Source organism: Megascapheus bottae, chromosome 12, assembly GCF_031878675.1.
Source record: "Megascapheus bottae isolate mThoBot1 chromosome 12, mThoBot2.hap1, whole genome shotgun sequence".
NCBI classification, from domain to species: domain Eukaryota; kingdom Metazoa; phylum Chordata; class Mammalia; order Rodentia; family Geomyidae; genus Megascapheus; species Megascapheus bottae.
Genome location: NC_143520.1, coordinates 43794832 through 43817436, shown reverse-complemented (window position 1 = coordinate 43817436; position 22605 = coordinate 43794832). Strand labels below are relative to the sequence as shown.

At 39.2% G+C, this 22605-nt stretch overlaps 1 pseudogene; it reads right to left on the bottom strand.

The window, feature by feature from the left end:
• Positions 1-20512: 20512 nt before the first annotated feature.
• On the bottom strand, positions 20513-20951 carry LOC150056476 (small acidic protein pseudogene; annotated as a pseudogene).
• Between the last annotated feature and the right edge of the window lie 1654 nt (positions 20952-22605).

Here is a 22605-nt window from a genome sequence, read left to right as displayed (position 1 = left end):
CACTCTGTCTCTCTCTCTACCTCTGTCTCTTTGTCTCTCTGTCTCTCTCTGCCTGTCTCTCTTCTGTCTGTCTCTGTCTCTCTCTCTGTTTCTCTGTGTGTGTGTGTGTCTCTCTCTGTCTCTCTCTCTCTTTCTCTTTCCTTTACTTTGCTTTATCATTACACTTCTAGATGTCTCCCTCAATGTGTCCTCATTTTCTTTTTTATGACTCTAGGGCCAGGCAGAGACCTCTTCCCTTTAGATGACTTCCTCTTGTGAACATCATTGGTCACTAATTTAGTAAAAGGACAGAAAAGTGTCATGACATCAGCCAAAGGAGCTGCACACAATATACTCACCAGAAATACAATGACACCACTGTGTGTGTATACAATGTATTAGTGCATATATAAATAGTGAAAATTTTTAAGATTTTTCCTTTTAAAAAATATCGTATTCAACTGAATTTTCCATGTAAAAATAAACCTTCTTACTCTTAATATAATTTTGTTATGCTACTTTACTGTCTTAATTTTATTTTTTAATGTTTTAAATAAAATAAGCATGTGTAATTTCTTTGTATTTTATTCATTTTACTTATGTTATATTTGTGAATTCTCATATTTGAAATCATACATATATATGGAGAGACAGAGACAGAAAGAGAGAGAGAGAGAGAGAAAAAGAGAGAGAGAGAGAGAGAGAGAGAGAGAGAGAGAGAGAGAGAGAGAGAGAGAGAGAGAGAGAGAGAGCGAGAGAGAGAGAGCACTTAAAAAATTTTCTTGGAGGGCCAGGAATTTGGCCTAGTGGTAGAATGCTTGCCTAACATGGGTGAATACTTGGGTTCGATTCCTTGGTACCACATACATAGAAAAATCCAGAAGCAGTGCTGTAGCTCTAGTGGTAGAGCTCTAGCCTTGAGAAAAAAAACCCAAGGACAGCATTCAAGCCCTGAACTCAGGCGTGCGTCTGTGCGTGCGTGCGTGCGTGCGTGCGTGCGTGCGTGTGTGTGTGTGTGTGTGATGGTATAAGGCTTGAACTCAGAGCCTGGGTCCTGTTACTTAGCTTTTATTGATGGTTCATGCTTTACTTTGAGACACACCTCTAATTTCAGCTTTTTTGCTGTCTGATTGGAGATAAAAGTCTCACAGGCTTTCCTGCCCTGTGACTTTGAACCACAGTCCCCAGATCTCAGCCTTCTAAGTAGCTGGGAATATAGTCATGAACCACCAACACCCAGCTTTCTCTTGGGATTTTTAAATTCTGAACATCCTTACATTAAATGGTATAATTAATACTTGAGAATTAAATAAATACTGACCTGCTGTTCTTGCTGTTTTCTCTTGATACTGTGATCCTGTACCTGCCTATATGTGCTAGGCACCAGGAAAATAAAGAAAAATCATAGTGAGCAAGACCTGTAAAAAGAAGCTTATAATTTGACAAATGGACTGAAGTTGGACATACTTCTGTATACATTGAGGAGTATACATTAGAACCATGTTCCAATGGTATAACTCTTTGAATAACTAACTTACAGTTTAACAGAATGAATACCAGAAAGTGAAAACATATTTCGTCGGGGGTGTGAGAAGGCCAAAGAGAGGACGAAAAGACAGATGGGGAGGAATTGTGGATGAATACAGTCAAAATATTCAACCTACATATGTGAAAGATGTGATAGGCAGGGTTTGATGTAGATGAGTAGGAAAATGATAGAATAGGTGACAATGATTAAAATGCATTGTATTCATAAATTGACATGTTGCAACCCTTTGGAATAGCTACTTAAAGATACATTTTTTTGCCAATCCTTGGCTTGGGCTCAGGGCCTGAGCACTGTCCTTGGACTTTCTCAAGGCTAGAGCTCTACCATTTGAGCCTCAGCACCACTTCTGGCTTTTTTCTATGTATGTGGTACCAAGGAATCAAACCCGGGTCTTCATGCATGTTAGGCAAGCACTAGGCTAAACTTCTGGCCCAAGATACTTTCTTTTTAAAGATACTTTTAAAAGAAGGCTTATAGTTTGAATATATGGTCAATATTATTTTTCTTCATACTTTCAATATTTACAGAGTTGCGTCAGTTACTGTCCAACTGAGACTAAAAATACTTCCTATGAAAATTACTTCAACCAGGTGTTGGTTTCTCTAGCCTGTATTCCTAGCTAATCAGAAGGCTTAGAGTTGCAGACTGTGGATCCAGCCCATACAGGAAAGTCTATGAGACTTTTTTCCAATTATGCACCAGAAAACTGGAAGTGTAGCTGTGGCTTGAAGTGATAAATTGCAAGCCTTGAGCAAAAGAGCTTGGGGACAGCACCCAGGCTTTGAGTTCAATCCCCATAACTGGCCAAAAAGAAAAGGAAATTACTTCAATTATTTTAAAATTAAGACATGGACAATGTGCAAGTCTCTGGGTCTTCCCACTCCCTGCTGGAAATGTTCCATGAGCAGCAGCCTCTGAGAAGGCAGGGTATCTGAAAAGCAGAAGGTTTCCCTCCTCTAGTTTTCTTTTCAATTAGCATTCCTGTTAACATTGAAACCGTTATGCTCCAAGATCTCAACACTGAAGAGATCTTTGTAAACATTGACAAGCCCACATCAGAAAAAGACACACTTAATCCCTAATTTCCCAGCCAACATACCAAATATGTTACCAGAAACTGAACAACTTGGGTCACTGTGTCTCAGAAAAGGAGAATTTAGGCAAGAAGCAAATATAGTAAATACAACATGAAAGCTTACTGGAAAAATAAAGCAGAGAAAGAGAACACCTGTCACACAGATGCCACAAGAAGACACATTTCAGCTCCAGTCACTTTCTTTCACAATCTTTCTCATTACGGAGCTTTGCCTTGGGTTAAACAGAGAATTGCAGTACTGAAAAGGGCTGATTGGTGAGTCTTCTTACTGCTTTCTGAAGGTTGTGATGACAAAGATTTTACTGATCAAACTTTGTTTCTTCATTCTTTTGTTTTTCTTACTTCCTCATTCTTTTGTAATCCCTCTCACACATGGGTCACTGTCTGGAGGATTTTGGTTAATTTATCCTGACATCTGCAGATTGTCTCACAATGTTTGGCTGCTTTTCTACTAATGCATATCATTTTGTTGAAATTTATAAAAAATGTCATGCAGAATCAGGATTGTGAATGGAGAGAGACAGAGAAGCGAAGAACCAAACAATGCATCATCTAGACTATAGATTAGGAATGACATTTTTCCTCAATAGAGTAACTTGGAAATCATACCATTTTCTGTACATTTTGAAACAGATCTGATTTATCTAACCCTACTTCTTTTTTTGCCAATCCAGGGCTTGTGCCACCAAGCCAAACTCCTGGCCCCCAACCTTACTATTTTTAATCATTTAATTTTTTTACATAATCACATTTCATGCTGTCTGTATTAATACCATAAACAGTATGCTTAGTGTAATAATGATAAAGGTAAAACATAAGAAATTAATAACTAAAATTTCTTCTTTATTAGTTTTATAGCATTAGTACAATTTTATGAGAAAAGTTACCTAGAATGTTTATTTTAGAGTTCAAATAATCCATTTTGATAAATATATCAACCTATGTCATTTATTTCAACACGTTTCAAACTATTGTTTTCAATAATGAAAATACAAATATATCTGTTGTAAATGAACATTATGAGTTGGGGGAGGGGTTTTGGGGGAAGGGAAAGAGAGAAAAGGAGGGAGGGGGTAACAGTGTTTACAAGAAATGTACTCATTACATATGTAACAGCAATCTCTTTGTATATTACCTTGACAACAAAATAAAAAAGTATAATAATTTTAAATGTCAAAAAAAAGAGTAACTTGGGCAAAATGGAGCAGAATTCTTGAGGAAAGCATCAGGAAGAAATGTGAATGACAAAAGAGGAAAACATGAAGAGGAAAATCCAGAACCTTGTGGAAAAGAGTCTTGATAACAGAATAGAGCCCCTGATATTGACTGAAATTAATTCTGTCAGTCAAGTCACATTTTAATTTTTGTGGTCACTAGGAGTATGTACTTTCACTGAAGATCAATTAACATTAGGAAAAATGACCCTATAGTACTAAGGATCATTCTAATGAAAACTAGACATGAGTTCCAGATACATGTAAAAAGTTTTTAATAGAAATATTTCTTTTTTATTTTTATGGCTGCATTAGAAAGACAAGTAAAATCAGGGCACATAAAAACAGTAAAAAGCCTTTCTTGGCTTTGATGCTTCTCACAGTTGAAATGCAAATGAATTGGTGATATTCTGTCAGAGGCTGATTTTGATTCAATAGGATCTGAAATGGGGTCTGAATACAACCTCATTCCCAAATATACTGAATCTTGTAGTTCATAACTTCTAGGGACAATGCTTTTGTTAACATCATTTAATAAGAAAGTAATTTGATCATATGACAGAAAAAAATACCCAGATAATTTCAGCCGAAGAAAGATCTTAGAGACACACATTCACAGAGAAAGAAGACTTTGACTGTAAGTAGAAGGATTCTTAAAGAATACTAGTTGAAGCTGAGAAGTTCAACGTTAAAAAAAAATCTTAGTTTTAGAAAAGAAAAGCACTGTCTGAAAAGCACAGAGAATGGTCAAAACCATAGACCATTCGGCCTATATATATATATCTTTACATTTCTTTAAATTTAACCATCTCATTTAATTAGAGCACCCTACCTAAAGGTAACATTTGTGCTGGTGTTTACCAGCTTACTTAAATGTTTCTTACTTAAATTAATCAGAGAACAATTTTTTTCTGCTTTTCTATGATATCATTCTGTAAAAGATTTGTAGTCTTGGTTGCACAGCACAACCTGGAATGGTTTAAAAGTACTGATTCCTGTTTCCATTCTGGAAGACAGAATTTCATTACTAAAAAAATGAGTCCTGAGCCTCTGTACATGGTAAACTTCCCCAAGTGATTCGAATGAACAGCCCAGCCTGAGAAGCAAAGAATTTAACCAAACCTGGGAACACATGAGGGCTCCATATGACCATAACCCAGGAAACCTCGTCTATGCAGCAGCACAGTACCTGGGGGAAATGACATCTGGAGACTAACTTTGCAGACCCAAGCTTATAAAGTTACAGCAAACATCATAAAGGATTAACCAAATCCTTTGATCTCAAAACCTTCTAAAAAAATCTTAGTCATTTTTCTTTCCTTTTCCACTTTTCCAAATCAAAGGCTTGAGACAGATTATCTATAAGCAGGTTTCAAAAGACTCCCACTGAAATTGAAATGTTGCCAGTTTCTAGCAGATAGGAGAATGAACCTGATCCGTAGACTTTACTCTTGAATCACTAGGTGTCAGAATTACATATTGATCTTGTGGTGCTTTAAGGGAGGGGAGGAGAGGAGAGAAAGGGTGGAGAGAAGAGAAGGGGAGGGGAGGGAAGAGTGGGAGGAGAGAGGAGGGGAAGGGAGGAAGTAAGGGAAGGAGTTAGAGGATGCGCAGAAATGGTGGAACAAAGGGTAAACTAATGCAGACAATATGATGGAAATGAACTAGAGAACTTGGAGAGAAAGAAGGACCGAGGGGAAAAGTGGGAGAAAATGAGGAAGGAAGGAAAGGAAGAAAGGGAAGGAGAGAAGGAGGGAGGGAGGGAGGAAAGGGAAGAAGAGAGGTAGAAACCTTTTTTCATATAACATTCTGTTTTTTCTAAATCAACACGGAGCAGAAATTGACCTCCAAAGGAGTAAGTTTATGGGCACCAATGTCTGAATCTGAGTCTAATGATAAAGGATCAAGTTGAAAAATGAAATACTTAAAAAAAGTGAAATGTGTCTGGCTTTTTCCTCTAGATGTTTGAATTCACAGAGTTCATAGAAATGGCATCATAAAGACAGAACAGAGGTGGGCTTGATCAACTTTGCAGAGATAACAAGGGTGATACCAGGGTACACTAAGAGGAAGCCATGAAATTCCACTCATCCAACCACTCATTTTAATAAAATGAGCTGTGTGAAAATCTGAATTGGTAATAGCAAGTTAGGACTTCAATGCATGAATTTGGAAGGATATAACTTAACCTATACAGTTTGGGTAACTCAAGCATATTGTGGTCTCAGGTGTTCCCAGCACACCAAGAAAAGCAATCTCTTTGTGTTTTGTTTGCTTAATTTCCACTAACCAAAACTAGAAAAGCCACAGATAAAGGACACATGTGGCTGTTTTTGAAACCTACTGAACGTTGTGATAGAAAAACAGATAAGAATTCTCCTAGCAGTGCTCCTGGAGAACTTCCCCCTAGTAGAAATGCTTTTATCCAGGCATAGAACTTCCAGTAATGAAAAATCATATAAGTAGGCTCATCAATCAGTATCACTATGAACAAGTCTGTCTGCGTATGAAGTAGGAAAAGCAATCCTCATACTGACCTATGATGTGAAAATCTGAAAGCAATGGGCTTTCTCAGTATTCCTCCCTGGCTTGTGTATTAGACCACAAAGTTTTGAGGTATCTGAGCTCAACTAATGTGGATACTTTAAATCCACCACAAATCATTCAATAGAGAGTTGTTGACTTGGTTGTTTTCTCAAACACTGCCTTTTAACAAGACCCTTCACACCCAGGCTAAGCCTTTCAAGTGACATTGCTTATTGTCACTGCTAAGCCTCTGTCAAGCTAAGCTCTCTATCCACTGGTCAGTAAATAGCATGAGATTTGCACAGCCCATTTGCTCCAACTCAATTTGACTGGTGTCAAAATCTTTGGAGTTTCCAAGATCCAATGAGCACAGAAAATGAGTTTTTATAATGAATGTTTCATAGGAAAGAACAAGGTCAGACATCTATCTGCATCTCTGTCAACCTTTGAAGACACAGTTCAAACCCTTTCCAATTCTTGATACTTCTCTGATCATTCTCATTCTCAAAGATATTTCCTTCTTTTGAACTTCAGTAATGTTTTATTGAATGAATTCAACTTAATAGAGTACAAGTAAAAACTGATTTTTTTCTTGCCTTTCCCCATAAACTTGACTACATGATCATTCTTTACTAATTCTCTTTGATAAAGGTTCTGAGAGGATGCCTATTGTTTTGTCAGATTTATTTATTAGAATATCTTAGAGGTAAGCTGGATGTGGTGGCTCATGCCTGTAATTCTTGCTACTCAAGAGGCTGAGATCTGAGGATTGTAGTTCAAAGCCAGCCTAGACATTAAAAAGTCTGTGAGACCCTTGCCTCTAATTAATTACCAGAAAACTGGAAGTGGCACTGTGGCTCAAAGGGTAAGGCAGTAAGTAGCCTTGAGCAAAAGTGCTCAGGGACAATGCCCAGGCTCAGAGTTCAAGTCCCAACTGACAAAATAAAAAAAAAATCTAGTGAGGACATAATTGAACATCAATCCAATCAAATCTTGCAATCTTACAACTATAATATAAGGCAATAAAATACCCAATGGTCACTTGAACTTTCTCTCCAATCAAGTGACTGTCTCAGATGAGGAAACTTGCAGTGAAAGAGGCAAGATGTCTGAAATAGAGGCTTTTTCTCCTGACATGCATTTGCTCATTTCTGGGGATTCCCTCCTTTGAAATACAGCTTTGTTGTCTTGTGTACTATTTCTCCACACTGAACCACCCCCCCTCTGCTCCTTCTGAGTAAGAATTGTGTGAACTCTCAAGTGATCTTGCTGGGCAAAAGCAACAAACCTGCATCCATCCTGCCTGGTAGACATCTTTCCAGAAAATACACTCCTTAATCCACCAGCAGCACAAAGTTCATCAACATGGATGTTGATGTCTCAGAGCTGTTAGGCAACCACAACTTTGGTCAAGAAACAAATATAAATCTCTGAATCTCTCAAGTTATGAGGAATATAGTCAGACCTTCTGAATAGTTCCTAACGATCTTCAGTTCATTTGAAAGTATTGATGAAAGTAGAAGAATCTTCTCAAGACTCCTTTTCCCACTCTTCAGTTTCCTTCCTCTGGTTGCTGAAAGCAGACAATGATTGAATGAAGACAGAATCAACTTTACATCCTCTTCATTACATATTCTGCCCATCTTAGAAGACTAGAAAACTGGAATTTATTAGCTTGTCTCTGATTTTGGAATCCTCACTGGAAATCTTAGATAAAAGTAAAATAAACATCTAACTTTTGTAGACCACTATGTGACTAGTCATCTGTGACCAGTCAAATTTAGATATTGAGATATAAGATTTAGGGGGATTGAAATGGATGAAAAATATAACTTGCATGTTTTCCAGTCCTGGGGCTTGAACTTAGGACCTGGGCACTGTCCTTGGGCTTTCTGAAGGATTGCACTCTATCACTTGACCATAGCACGACTTCTGGCTTTTTCTGTGTATGTGGTACTGAAGAATCGAACCAAGGTAATCATGCATGTTAGGCAAGCACTCTACCACTAAGCCAAACTCCCAGCCCTATAATTTGTATTTATGAGCTGTTTACAAATTTGTAGAGCTGTTTGAATAGTAGTAATGTTTCTTAATTATTTATTCATTGTTTTATCTGTCCAAATGGCCTACCTCTTTTCAAACTACTCCCTCTTCCCCAGGTAATCTCCACAGCCTTATCTGTATGGTAATATCACTTTGTATCAAAGCCTACTGGACCTATGCCTGTCATTCTTACCATATGCCATATGTTATTGTCTGAGAAATAAGGGTCTGAAAAACCATTTCAGAGTCTATAGCTAACGGGGTGACTTTGTTTTCATCTTGTAGAACAGAGAAACAAGAGTCTTAACACTGTGATTCCTGGTCATTTATCTCCCTGCTGCCCTTTAGTCTTACGATATCCCCTGTATCTTCATACAAGTTCTCTTTTTCTGTTTTTTTGTTAAGCTAAATAAATTAGTTCCCGTTGCTGCAACACAAATTATCCTATGTAATACAGAACTACAATACACACAGAAAAGGAAATGTGAACAAGGCATGAGCAGCTAGAGACTGCAGCTGATCAGTAAAGACGCAACACCTGGTAAGCCTCAGATTACGAGCTACCCTGAAATACTCCACTTAGAAAATAATCGCATGAGCAAGAGCAAAGAGATGAGGAACCTACTACGTTCTGGAAGGGAATACAGTGTCCAGAGAAGTCGCTGGAAAGAAGATTAAATAAGTACTAGAATTTGGAGGACTTGAACTGCTGGTAACAGCATAGTTTCTCAACAGTAGAGGTTAATTATTATTCCTTAGGACCAAATAGAGGACAAGTGGATTGAATGTGCGGAAAGCAGATGAAAAGTAACTATAGGGGCCGGGAGTTTGGCCTAGTGGTAGAGTGCTTGCCTAGCATGCACGAAGACCGGGTTTGATTCCTCAGTACCACATACATATAAAAAAGCCCAGAGTGGTGCTGTGCTTCAAGTATAGAGCACAAGCCTTGAGGAAAAAGCCTAAGGACAAGGCTCATGCCCTGAGTTCATGTCCCAGGACTGGAAAAAATAAATAAATAAAAGTAACTGTAGTATGTTGAAAACAAAGTAAGGAGGGACTAGTGTAGAAGAGAAGCAAATGAAATGGTGAGAAAGGAGGGATTTAACATGTCAGTGTTGAAATTAGAATAGAAACAAATCTAGATCTAATGACATTTCACACTGCCCTGGTCAGGCCCATTCAATTATTAGCTGTTGTTCTGGAACAGTAGACCATGTCTGAGCATGCTTCAGAATGTGTGCCATGGCTTCTCTACACCACTTCCCAACTGGCTGTCTTCCTCCATTTTACCTTCTCCTTGCTGGGGGGGCGTGGGGGGGAGAGGGTAGGGGGAGAGAGAGAGAGAGAAAGAGAGAGGGGGGGAGGGAGGGAGGGAGGGAGAGAGAGAGAGGGAGGGAGGGAGGGAGAGAGAGAGATAGAGAGAGAGAGGGAGAGAAGGGAGGAGTGAGAAAGGGAGGAAGGGAGGGAGGGAGAGAGGGAAGAAAGAAAGGAGGGAGAGAGAGAGAATTCCATCTGAAAGTTTCCTGCTGTGTGATCTTCCTGCTGGACCACCTACTCTATGAGCATCAAACAGATACACAAAATTAAACTTCCAAGGCTCCTACTTCCAATACTTTGCACCAGATGAACTTTATAAGGTTAGACCCCCCCGGGATAGTACATTAGTGCTCCCACTTTCCCACTGTGAAATCTCAAACTAAGTAATTAAATACACTATGACTCATCATCTTTATCTTTACAAGGAACAAGATAATTTTACCTAGCTGACTAGGATGTTGTGAAGAATAGATATACTAAAACACAGAAAGTACCTAAGTAGTACACTGACTGCATGGTACACAGAAAAGGCTCATAAAAAGTCTTGTAAGGGGCCGGGAGTTTGGCCTAGTGGTTAAAGTGCTTGCCTAGCATGCATGAAGACCCGGGTTCGATTCCTCGGTACCACATGCATAGAAAAAAGCCGGAAGTGGTGCTGAGGCTCAAGTGGTAGAGCTCTAGCCTTGAGAAAGTCCAAGGACAGTGCTCAGGCCCTGAGCTCAAGCCCAGGACTGGCAAAAAAAAAAAAAAAAAGTCTTGTAAGTAGTACTTGAATATGTTAGCTGATTGTTGTCAGAAAGAAAGCCCAACTTCTAACTATATAAGAACTCAGATGGTTGCATTCAGTATGTTTTCTCAACATTGCTCATAAGAAAGCCCTCCGTTAAAGTAATTTCACACATTTGTTTAAAGTTCACTTTAAAGCAAACTCATCCTAGTGGATCTTTTCCAATGATGCAGCTAAATTTGAAGTCAGAAGCCACACTGAGATTATAGTATAATTCTTCACTGAATGCAGTCTTAGATGAATAACACACATCCTGTTTTTTTCATCATAGATATTATAGTCCTCTGAGTCTAAACCATATACTTTTTCCAGTGTTTGTGAGATCTGAACATCTTTTATTTCTTTTAACTAGAAACTGGCCTTCTCTGGTTTAAATACTATATGACCTGTGTGACCATCCTGCTTTATCCCAAATTCCATTACCAACTACCTCTACCAGGTTTGTGGGTACCCACACCTCCCTCAATCCAGTGGAAAATAGCCCTCTCAGTCCCTCAAAAACTGTTGGAAAGAAGTAAAGACCGAATGCTTATTACTTCTTCAACAAAATGGTGATACTATCTCTCCCATCAGTGACCTATTCTGAGAACTTTTACAATACCAGTCATCATTTGCTAGGCAATCTAATTAGCAATAGACTAAATATTAAGAGATATTCTAAAAGGAGGAATTAACCTATGACTTCCTAGAAGCTTTAGGTTTAGTCCCTATCAGGTCTTCAGAAAGCCAAAGCCTTGAATCTTAGACAGTGCAATGTGGAACTCAGGATAAGCCTGGCTCCTTCCGTACTACAGCCCTACCATTTATTTACCATGAGAGATAAAAGCAATTCTACCTCTACTTCTATGCTTCACAGAGTACCAATAATGAGCCAGGGTAATCATGTTTGTCAACTCATACGTGCACAAACACGCTGTCATCCCATAAACCTCCATCTCCTCTCCAAAATTCTTTAGTAAAATATGCCCAGGATGTACTTGACAAAACAGGTATACATTAAAAACTGCCATTTCTGTTTAAATGCATTGTTCACTCAAGAAAAAGAATGTTCCTGATTTTAAACGTATGGGTAAATTCTGCTTTCAGTTTAAGCCCAGGGAACATTTATCATTTATCACAATTTTGTAGGAACTCTTTTATCTGACAAGGAAAATTATGTAACATTATTTCACTTTGGGGTTTGATGTAGAAAACTCAGAGCCAAGATCAATGAAAAGGTGTTAAATTAGCACATTCTAGATGCCTGGGAACATTTATTCCTCTTGTTCCTTTCGAATTATGAGCTCTACTGCTATTTTTAATCTAACTCTTGTATGTTACTTTAAATTTTAGATAAAAGCTCACATTCTTTGATACGAAGGAATAAAAATCAAGGAGATGTCAGGGGACGTAACAGGAAAATCATGCCACCATTTGCCCTGAAGATCCTCTAGAAAGCAGCAAATACCTTTCTCACAGTAGGCCAAACTCTTTCCCTGAAGTTACCAAGGGCTCCTAAATGCAAAAGTCTTCAATTCCATCTTCACCCATGGCCTTTGGCAGCATGCATAACCTACAAGTAAATACGGTAAAAGACAAAAAATTACACTTAGGCATGATAAATTTAACAGGACTCTAACCATTCTCACTCACAGTGAAATCAAAGAAGGGTAGTCTTAGGAGAGGATCATAAAGGCTCAAGAGCTATTGGCATATGTGTTAAATTATGTTTATCAAAATGAACTCCAAGAAATGAAAAGAGATTTTTTCATTTTATTTTTTGTGAGTTTTTTTGGTTATTTTTCATCGTTATTACTATTTTTAAGTTCTGTACTTTCTGTCCTGTATTTGGGAGAGGATAAGAGGAAGCATTGAAATAATAGGACAAAGGGTGAAGAGGTAATTCAGCAGTGTTACTCTCTAGACACTATGTGGAAAATGATCTGTACAACTTGAGATAGAAAGAGTTCCGAAGGGAAAATAATTAGGAGAAAATGAGGGAAGATATGACATTGTTCAAAAAGCAAACATACTTACTCCTTACCTGACCTATGTGTAACACCTCTGTATATCACCTTGACATTAAAAATAAATTTAAAAAAATATTATGATTACCTGTAATGCCAGCTATTTGGGAAATAGAAATTGAAGGATCACAGTTTAATTCTAGCCTGAGCAAAATTATGAGATCCTATTGACAACTAAAAGCAAGAAGAGCTGAAGACATTGCTCAAGCAGTAGCTGCCTGCCTCGCAAATGCAGGCCCTGAATTCAAACTCCAGCAATATCAAAACATGAAAGTATTTTAATAAACGCAAGAATCCCACCTAGGCACAAACCCTACCAAAAGCCTCTCCCTGGATTCCTGCAAGTTCCTTGAGGGAGCCTGATGGGACCCTAGGTTGGTTCCTTTTCCAATTGCTTAGGCAATGCAGATAGGTGATCCCAGAGACTATACTAGAATTCTCTTTCTCCGTGGGCATATTTCTAGAGAACTACTCTGAATGTTATTTTCTAATACAGTTAGCAGACTTTTGTTTACTTGCTGTGTGCCAGAAATACATTATAAGGAATGTAAAAACAAACCCGATTCCTAATCCCAGGAAGTTCACTGTGAAAGAGGCCAGTGTTGATGCAATCACTGGAAGACAATGTGGGATAAGAGCTGGATGGAAAGGAAGTCAGGTCTCAGAGGGAGAGGGTGGTGGGAGACAGAGTACCAGAGCGGCTAATAATCTGGAATCTGAAGCCAGACATTGCCCAGTACACAAGCATACACTGTTGCTAACAAAAAGTGTGATCATGTGCATATCATTAGGGCCAGAAAAATACCACAGTGAGTACATTTTCGGGTTAATAAATACAAAGCATTTGGACAGTGCCAGATATAAAGTAAGTTCAAAGTTGAAACAAAGAAGCTGCCATTTTCGATGAAGAGTACCAAAAACATAGGAAAGATAGCATATGACTAGTGCAATCTCCTTGTCAACTCTACTGATATTTGTAAAGGAAAGGCCCCAAGAGACACACACACACACACACACACACACACACACACACACAGAGTCATATCATCTGAAAGATCACTGTCCCTTCACTGGCAGAACAAGTATGCATTAAGTAGTATCAAAGTAATTAATAAATTTGAATGAACATTTTAATTAATTTGGGAGTATTAGGGTATCTTTTACTGATTCTATGCAGGAACAACTTTGTCCCAATGTAGATGTCTAGCTTTCACTTACATTTTTCAATGTTCTAATGGTTAGTTTCTCTCATTTTATTTTTGCCTCAAATATAAGAGAAAGAGGCATTGTAGTGTGCCTTAGTAGCTTGTGCAGAAAAGAAAAGTTGGAAAGGGAGGTTATATGCAACAGACAAAAAAATATTGCCCATAAATATAACTCTCCTTACATGTAGAAGGAAGTCAAAATTTTACAGGTATGCATGCACTTACATGTATGTCTTGTCCCCACCTCACTTCAAGACTCCAAGCCCACAAATGCTTGAGCATGGCCATCTAGTGGGTGTAGGTAGTAACTGGAGATCAAGGATGGATGAGTTAGACTGATTCATTGGTGGTATTTAGATACTGAATAGATGATAAAAGATTTAGCCAGATGATAGAGGATAAATAGATGATAGGTTGATATATGACAGATAATAAATATAATCAGATGATAGGTAAAGATGATAAATAGATGGTAGATGATAGTTGATAAGATGTTAGATAGATCTTTTTAAGTAGCAAGAAAAAGTTCATATCCTCAAATGTCTCCCCACTTCCCATCACAGCATTCATTATGCTTGAAATTTCAAGCACAGTGAAACAATAGTAAATCCAACAACGCACTTGGCCATTAACCTATGCTGTCTGCAGATATTTAACAAATGCAAGTAGTGTCAAATTATTAGCTCAGTGTGGCAGACCTGAGCAGGGACACCCTCATCACATTGCCTCCCTCCACACCAGAACAAAGAAGGTAGAGGATGGAAACCTGCAGCAAGATTTACAAGAGCCAAGGTAGAGAGCAAGTAGCAAGTTACCCAGGTAGTTTTTGCCCTCACAGCATTGCCAAAAGCTAGCTCTAGAGCCCAGCCTGATCCAAATATGATCCTAGAACTTAACAACATTACTATTCAGTCTTTGCTTTATCCTTGCAACAGGGCTTTCAGAAAGTGAACGTTGTATATGCTTCACCAATAAAAAAAAAGTCATGAATTCATTCATGTGCCTGTCCTGGGGCTTGAACTCAGAGCCTGTGCACTATCGCTGAGCAATTTTGCTCAATGCTAGTGTTCTACCACTTAGGCCATGCTCTTTTTTGTAGTTTATTAGAGATAAGAGTCTCACAGACTTCAATCGTCAGATCTCTGTCTTCTGTGCTGCTAGGATTTGCAGGCATGAGCAGCACATTCCCATGTTTTTAATTGCCAGAGGAAACAAGTAGTTGAATTCTAGTCAGAGGTAGTGTCATCCTGAAATACACAGGCAGTAAGCAGAGAAGTAAATGAGAAAATGCCCAAAGAACAGCATTGTCCTGGACTCAAATTCGCAACTCCAGACCAATCAATTAGGGTAAAAAAATGGGCTAGAGGACAACCTCTAGACAATTTTGGAAGAGAAAGAACACTGTCATGACATATGTACCCTTAAACATGGAAGATTGCAATTTGTTTCCAAAGTAATCATTTCTAATGCCTATTTCCAACTTTTTATGCCTCTCTGAACTTTCAGGGTATATTTACAATGCACAATTTTCTTCCATGTATGTGTTCATGCTGTGTTTTATTTGCTTTGCAGAATATCACTGTAACCCTCCCAGTCCTTATAAATTAAGTTTATTTTGAGATGAAAGAAGTGGAACAGAAGTCATCCCTGCTGTGACTTAATGTTGTAAGAGTTTATTTCTTTGTTTTGCTTAGGAAATTATATTGATGGGGCAGGCAGGGGGTTGGGAGAGACAAAAGCTCTCTCCATACTCTATGCTTTTTTTCTTCTCATTTTTAATAAACAAATGTATCCAAATAATATCCATCCATATGTACTCAGATCAAAGAGGGGATGCTGGGTAATTGAGAAACAAGATTCCCATATGCTCTTTCAACTGAAAAGTAGGAAGTGGGAAGATAGAGAAAAAAATGGGACCAGTTTTTCCATGGCTGTGAGCACTGTGAATGGGTAGATAATTCAAAGACTCCAGAGACTGAGAAGAGCTGAGATGCTGGAGCGGCTGATTACTTTAGTGACATCTCAAGCTTGTATCTCTAGGGCTTTTCTCAGAGGCCAACCAACAATGCCCCATGTCCCATCCCTTTGGCTCCTATATCTCCCATGCTTCATTCTCATTGGCTGCTACTCTGTCTTGGCCCACTCCTATTGGCTGTCATGCATGCATTTATTCATTCAGCCAGTATTCCCAGACCCCTGCCACCCCCTCCTTTATGCATTCATTTAAATCTTAGCAAGACCTTATGAAGGAGGTGCAGACAGACAGTGCTGCTAACTCCAATCATGTATCAATCGATTTTTTTCACATATGCATTGTCTTCTAAGCAATATTGGAAGTTTTTCAGCAGCAGGAACTTTGTCTTTTATTCTCCCATTTTCCAGATTGTCTACTAGCAGAAATCTGTATGTAACAAGTAAAAGATACAATGTACTCACTTAAAAGGAGAAGAAGGTTGACTTTATTTCATTTGGAAAAAGAAAAAAATGCTGAATAGTTTTGCAGGTGGCTCATGTCTGTAATCCTAACTTTTTAAGAGGCCGATTTGTGTGAGGATGACAGGTCAATGTCATCTCTGGGAGGAAAGCCTAGGAGACTCCTACCTCATATTAACCAACAAAAAGGCAGGAGTAGAGCTGTGGCTCAAGTGGTAGAACACCAGCTTTTCAAGCCTCAGGACTGGCACATTTAAAAAACAAAAATAAAAAATGGCAGCTATATAAGGTAATGGATATATTAGTTAAATTGATGTTAGTGATCATTTTGCAATGGATGCATACACATTTGAAGCCATCAACTTGTACATCTTACATACAGTATACAATTCTTATTTGTCAAGTTGTACCTCAATAAATCTGGAGTCAAGAAAGGTACTGGCATCCCCCCAAAAAGCGGTACTTTATTACATATGAAAACTCATGATGGCCCTTCCTATGTCTAAGAGCAGAACTGCAAACTTGACAGAGAAGAAACACTTCGGTGGGTGTAAGTAAGTGGTCATTCATTCTGTAAGGGAGTATGGTGGGGTGCCATTGTCTTAGCAAGGCTGTCTTTAGAGGTAAAAGTTGGTCTATATTCTTTCCTAGTGTGTATATTTGTATCTGTTATTTGACCCTGTGGTCTTGTCTTCTGGTTATGAAGCATTCATGGGCTTGGGTAACAGTACACAGGAAATGAAACGGGATTTCTGGAAGTAAAGCTACTATCCACTGTAGAGTGTTAATCAGCCAAGGCTTTGCTCATTATTGAGTTGGGCTGAAAATGGCACTGGTGACTTCTATCTGGACCTGCGTCCTCCACTGAGAAAGAAACTAATGGAAAATGGCAGCACACTTGTTGTAACAGACTGGATTGAGCCATCCCAAAATTCATATATTCACACACACACACACACAGATATATATACATATTCATATGAATATATATCCATATATATCCTGTGAGACTGTGTTTGGAGAATTGCCTTTGAGAGTAACTAAAGCTAATTAAGGACATTGAATAGTGCTCTAATTTGAGGAACTGGTGTTTGTAAAAAAGAGAGAGACACAGTGGGGTACAGGGCACAAGCTTATGTCTCCAGCACTTAGCTAAATCACAAGGAACTCAGGTTCAAGGACAATCTGGGCTGTATCTAAAGTTTGACCTATTCCATACATGTTTTAGAAACTCTAAAAGTACTCTGTCAAGTACTCCTACCCTGGTTAACAATGGTATCTTTGAGCTCAAGCATTTTAGAACACACTGTTCTAGAAAACAAAATCTATGACAGCTTATGATGTTCCAAGTACTTCCTTCTTATCTCAGAATATTGTTTTCTTGGTACATCACATAATTATTCTGAGAACTATGAGTGTAAGAAGAGAAAGCTGCTCCAGCAAAGGCTATCTGGAAATGGGCCTTTAGAAGTGACTGCGGAGGAGACCCAGAGAACTGGGGAGAGAAAAGTAGCTCTCAGGACTCAGAGCCCAGGCGACTGGTACCAGGAAGTGGCAAGGAAGCCAAGCTACAAGATGAAAGCCATGCAAACACCAAGGGCCACTCATTACCACCCATTAGAGCGGGAAGCCTCAACAGCTCTCCAACTCGTGGTGCTGAGGTGGGAACTTTTGCCCTCTGACACCTGTGCCTTTGCCAGTACTCAGCACATGCATCCACCTTTACTGTCTTTTACAAACTTCCCTCTCTTCTAGAGCCTACTGCACTGTATGTGAATGTGTGTGTATGTGTGTGGTTTTCCATATGTGTATATTTCTGTGTGTGTGCACGCATGCGCATCTGTGCGTGTGCGTGTGCGTGTGCGTGTGTGTGTGTGTGTGTGTGTGTGTGTGTGTGTGTAACAGTCACTTTGCAGCCATCTTGGAATCCAGGAAAGATTGGACTACCTGCCAAATGTCAACAAGCTTTATTGTAACAAGGAGACAGTGAACTGCCAGACCACCTGCAGTTGCTGATTATCATTCATGACTACGTCACATGCCAGTGACTAAGACTAATGAAAGAGCTACACCTCTCACCTCCCAACCCTAACTCTTCTACAACTTATACCTAAAATTTATGTCAATACCCCAAAGACAATTTCAGGGTTCAATGAGTTTCTTTATCTCTCCCCATGCAGCCACATTTGATTAAATCTCCTTTTTCTGCTGTTCACCAATGCTCTTTTTTTTCACTGACATATGAGGTTAGGTGGCTGAGCGTATTCTGACCGAGACTTTCAGAGCTGATGCTTTCCAATCCCCCCTCACAAACTTCTGGTTTTATTTATATTCATGGATGTTCATTGAGGATTGAGTCCTCGATAAATATCCCTATTTTGCTTATAGTTTATTCTATAGCATCTCTACCTGAAGAAACCATGGTCCAGGGAAATAAAAGCTATAGCACATAGTTACACAGAATTGCACTTTAAACCCATTCCACCTGATTGCAGATCCCTGGCTGCAAACACTATTTGCCTCTACCTCTCATTATTCTCTGTACCCATAAGAACACTGAAACAGGAGAGGCAATGCAGCAGAGGTAGAGATATGGAAGAAGGCAGCCAGGAGGACAGAAAGTAGCAGCAGGTAATAAAGATATGCACACCATTGCACACTTGCTTTGTTCTGAACTATCTAGGCCCATGATGTTTCTTTAATTTTAGTTGAAACTTCATTCAGGTCCAGGGGCCTTGCTTTACTTGTCTTAATACATTCATAGTCCAAAGGTACTGCTTTATACATTCAAAAAGCATAGTAGCTGCTAAATATATTGAATTGCATTATTGGTTTAACAAAAAAAAAACTGTGGTTGCACATGTTTTTGTCCTAGTACCCTGAAGGCTACATTTCTCAAAAAGATTTGTAGAGATATACCATAATGACACTCTAAAAATTATGTGTGCTCCCACTTGGACTAATGTCAGTATTTCATTCTGCAGACAGCCTAAAGGTAAAGAATAACTTACTTTAAACAGGGCTTTACACTTCTTACAGTATTTTTTTAATACATCACCTCAGTTCTCACCAACTTTAAGTGACAGACAGTTAAAGAGAGAGTTACTTTTAATCTACAGCTTCCAAACTTGATGCATTAGAAAGAAAAATGATGTCTTCAAGATCATATAGCCATTCAGTAGCAAAGCCAGGATTTAAACTGTGTAGCTGCCCTGGTTTCTGCTTTGGGATTCTTTCCTCTGTATGTAGATACATCATCCTTCAGACATATTTCTCATCCTCAGATATCGTGAGCTTTGGTCCATAAGTACCCAGTCTTAGGCTGAGACATATTAGAGGACACCACTGGAGAAAATTCCCATAACTTTGTTTTGCTAGTCCTGTGCTTGAGCTCAGGGCCTGAGCACTGTCCTTGAACTTTCTCATGGCCAAAACTCTAGCACTTGAGCCTCACCACCACTTCCGGCTTTTTTCTATGTATGTGGTACCGAGGAATCAAACCTGGGTCTTCGTGCATGCTAGGCAAGCACTCTACCATTAGGTCAAACTCCCGGCCCCATAAGCTTCTTTTTTTTTTTATAGGAAACTGCTTTCTCTTTATTCAGACCTTGCAAGGAGAAAAAAAGTAAATTTGGTCACATATTACCTTTTTAAAAATCCACTTTTACATATTTCTATAGTCAGGATGAAATGATCACAGAAATAATTTCTTCTGTAAAAGCAGACCAAATTTTATCAAAAAGCTAACATACAATGTAATCCAAATCATATAAAGATGTTTGGCGGTTCTTAACATTGGCAGTTGTAATTCCAGCCTTACAGGTGATAATATTCATGCTCCCGTGTTGCTTTGGTCCAAAAGAGAAAAGCTGACTCAGTAAAAGTAAACCAAGTATGTAATATTTGGCCAATAATAATTTATAGACTGTGACCAGCAGCAGAAATATTCACCAAGTGTAATTAAGGGAGTATTTTTCATAAAAATATCGGTATCGAATTTTATGAGAAAAATATGAAGGAACAAACAAACAAAAGATGAAATAGCTACCCTCCCTAGTACCCAATACTGCATCTGACAGGGTAAAAAGGTAAGGTTAGAGGGTTGAAGATGCTAATATGAAAAGAAGTTGAGTACTGTATTTATTTAATTTTATACAACTCTTACCTTTTACAAAAATGGTTATTGTCATGCTCATAAAAGTGTAACTCATGACCTTTGAAGGCAAACACTCTTTGTAATTATTTAAAAGGGCCTTTAAAAAATTATAATACAAAGGTCTGTGTTCTATAAGCAGTCCTCCACTGTGCATTATAACAATAAGGCTTACTTTTAATATGAAGACTTAATATTTTGGAGTTATGAACCACTAGGTTTAGCAAACATCATTTTGTAATTGCTTTTTGCATCTTTTTTGGTTTGTTTTTCGGATCTTCCACTTCATCGAGGTGTTCAGCAGCTTGAAGTTCTTTGGCAGATGCTTCTTTCTCTGGCTCTGAATCACTCTCAGGACTTTCTGGGTCAGGTGAATCTCATCATCATCATCATCATCATCATCATCATCATCATCATCATCTCCAGCCACATCACCTTTCTCCATCGTGATCTTCTGCCGCACTGAAGCCAAGACCACAATGTCGTCATAATTTCCTGATAATTTACTGCCCATACTTTGCTGATATTGAGACTCCAGTTCTTCATTCATTTTCTTGTCTTCTTCCCCTGTTCGGAAGTGAGATGTTGATTTTCGATCCCCTAGAACAAGACGCCCGGTGTGTTCTTTCTTTCCTGCACCCATGCGTCTCAGAATCTTTTGCTTGTCTTTCTTCCTCACCCAGGTCAGCTGCCTCCCAATTGCTAGATCCAAGATGGTCATCTGGGGGGGCTGAACACTTCACCCCATGAGGGTGAGACTCTGGCAGCGCTCGTCGTTGGGGGCAATCCCGATGGGGAAAATGCCGAACACACAGCCGGTGCTTCTCCTCAACTCGACACCTAGTAGATCACAACCTGCTACCGGCCTCTGCAGCGCCCTTCTATGTCTTCTTGATGGCTAAACCACCCACTGTGTGGCTGTGCAGGCAAGCGGCGGCACCATCTGACATCTTGCTAGCATCGCAGAACCGTGGACCTGCCTGGACAAATAGAATCTGCACCTGGGTTTCAACAAGATCCTAGGTAATGTGCGTGAGTGCAGATTCACCCATAATCGTTCTGGAAGGTGAGCTCTAAAGACTGAGAAAGTCCAAAGTACTGGCATGCACCACCGCCGCCAGGACTCTCAGGAAGCATCCACGCCACCAAACCTCTGCTCCCACCCTCATTCCCGCAGCCGCCCCGCTGGCGCTGCTAGCCTCATGCTACGCTACTGACCCCACCAGCATGCACTGACCGCTCCCCTTCTTCCCTGAGAGCCTGCCATTGCACCTGCCAGACACAGAGACTCCCCCTCAGCAGGTCTCCACCCACCCGCCGAGCAGCATCACCTCCAAATCCAGTGCGTTCCCCTGGGGGACCCAGCTGTATAGTGACCACAGGTCCCCCGGCCTGAACCCCCATCTAAAAGGGAAGATCATCTCTGAAGAGAGCAAAGACCCAAACTCTTTACCCAAACTTTCCACGGCAACCTGGGGAAGACTCCTGGGACACAGCTATGCCCTTGCACTAGTAAACCACAAATCCCAACTCCCCCCACCCCAGATATCCTGAAATGAGGCCTGAGACTGGAGTTCTGGTTAGCAGTCGCACTTCCATGTGAAGTATGTGTCTAAATCCAACCACGCCCACAGGAAAGCTGACCACTGCAAAGCAGGCAGGCCTCCATCAAGACACGGGTCAGAGGATATTGTGGAGACTCAAGCACCCCCAAACAAACTAGAAACCTCTGTCTCTATTATTTTTTCTATTTTCTTTATTTTTTATTATTACTTTCTGTTTTCTTATTCTTACTTAAATTTCTTCTTTGTTCATTTCCTTCTTTCTTCATCAGTGCTATTCTGTTTAGTTCTAGTACAGTGACTACTAGACTTTTATCCTATTTGTGTGCATAATTAATACAGGCTGTATTTTTGATTTGTCAATTTTCTGTTTATCTATCTTAGTATTTCTAACAATAACATTACTTTTACACATTTATAATTTATCTTCTTTCACCTTTATTTTTATTCTACTTTTTTAATAATTTTAATTGAGTTTTGTTTGCCTTTTCTTTTAACTCTTTTCCTCCTAAATTAGGCTTCCATTTTTCTTCTAATTTCACTTGTTTCCATTCATTCCTAACATTTCTCTCCTCCATTTTCTTTAGTCAGTTAATCCCTAATTGTTTATATCTGGGTTAATCTGCATTTGGTTCCATTTGGACTGAGCCTAAGTGGCCCATCTTGTAATACTTAAGATTCAGACTATTTAATCACTTACAACAGATTGCTTCACTGGTCACAACTATACATAAT